The sequence below is a fragment of the Penaeus monodon genome, chromosome 27 (genome assembly GCF_015228065.2).
Source record: "Penaeus monodon isolate SGIC_2016 chromosome 27, NSTDA_Pmon_1, whole genome shotgun sequence".
NCBI lineage: Eukaryota > Metazoa > Arthropoda > Malacostraca > Decapoda > Penaeidae > Penaeus > Penaeus monodon.
This window is the reverse complement of record NC_051412.1, coordinates 26,221,326-26,222,782: the sequence shown is the minus strand read 5'-3', so window position 1 is coordinate 26,222,782 and position 1,457 is coordinate 26,221,326. Positions and strand designations below refer to the sequence as shown.

The 1,457-nt window shown below is 44.5% G+C and overlaps 1 protein-coding gene across 1 annotated transcript in view; it reads right to left on the bottom strand.

Moving 5' to 3' along the window:
• Positions 1-1,357: 1,357 nt before the first annotated feature.
• LOC119590731 (filaggrin-2-like) overlaps positions 1,358-1,457 on the bottom strand; it is a gene marked incomplete at its 5' end in the record, with an annotated part of 31,541 nt that continues 31,441 nt past the window's right edge. The window contains 1 exon segment of the mRNA XM_037939421.1: positions 1,358-1,457.

Here is a 1,457-nt window from a genome sequence, read left to right as displayed (position 1 = left end):
CTTCAAGCGCAGGCAAGACACACACCTATGAACATTTCCCACACAAGGGATCATTACACTTCAAGCAAAAGCAACAGAGAAGATGAACGAAATTGCAGCGACGGGCTGTTAGTCACTGACAATCCGAGCTGTCTATGAGGTCATCCATATATTTGCTTCCATCGTTTTCATGAGCGTAAAATGACTCTGGGAGGGGAGGGGAGGTGGTGGAGGGGAAGGAGGGGGTGGAGGGGGTGGAGGGGAAGGAGGGGGGGGGAAAGAGGGGAGGGGGAGGGGGTGGGGGGGGAGGGAAGGGGGTTGGAGGGGTGGAGGGAGGAGGGGGAGGGTGAGGGGAAGGAGGGACGGGGTACTTCTCCGTACGCTTTTTGGTACATCATCAAAAATGACAATCTGGATTAAATATGGAGACCTTTTTTCCACTTTGTACACTCTGGAGGGAGGTGGGGAGGGTTTGGCCTTAGGGAAAAGGATACTTTTTGTACACTTGTTGAAAAAAAAAAATAATAAATTAAATAAAAGTAATGGATGACCTCTGAGGAAGGAGGGAAGAAGAACCAGCTATTTCAACTCTTCTGCAATCTGTGTTTTGCTGAATGGAAGAAAGTGAAAATACATTTTATTTACGACAGCATTATGAAGACGGCAATGGAAGATTTTTAAATTCCACATTTCATTACTATCATTATAATTATTTTTTAATTACTTCGAATATGGCATTATCTCATCTTGTAGAGATTTATCACAAGGATTACTGAGGTGACATTTATATCGACATGATAATTTCCTTAACACATAACTATGCAGTTACAATATGAAGATGAAGCACGCTATATGTAATTACAAAAAGTCCATATTATAGCAGACACTATATTGTCCTTTCAGTATATGATTTACACCGATAAAGATTTTTCCATGTATACACATTTTTGATTAAGTAAAAAGAGAAAAAAGTAATTTACCGTATTAACAAACCACCAGAAAAAAAACCCTCTTTGGTTGAGTGTTTCATGCACCTAACACGCTCCCTTTTCTGTAAAGAAAACGACGGAAAGAACTCACAAGGAAGGTAGGGGTGACTCAATAAAAATATTATTTAACAAGGGGGTCATCTTTGATTCGCTTGTGCTCTGTCTGGCTCGGGTCAGCATGAGGAACGGATGTCAGCTGGTGTTCCTGGGGGCACATCGCTGTCGGTTCCTCTGTCAGACCGAGTGATTTGGCTGCGGCGTCAGGAGAAACGACTTGACTGGATGCCGCTGGTTCGCCTGAAGTCGAGTCGCCTTCCATCGTCTTTGGTGTTTCTGCGGAGGAATCGTCTTTTGCTGCTTCGTCTTTTGCTGCTTGCTCCATCGATGGCGTCCCTTTGGGCGTCATTTCCGTTCCAGTGTCCTCCGTCTTTGTTTCTTCTGCCGCTGTCGTTGCAGTGGCTGTTTTGGCTGCGTCTGTCACCTCAGGGA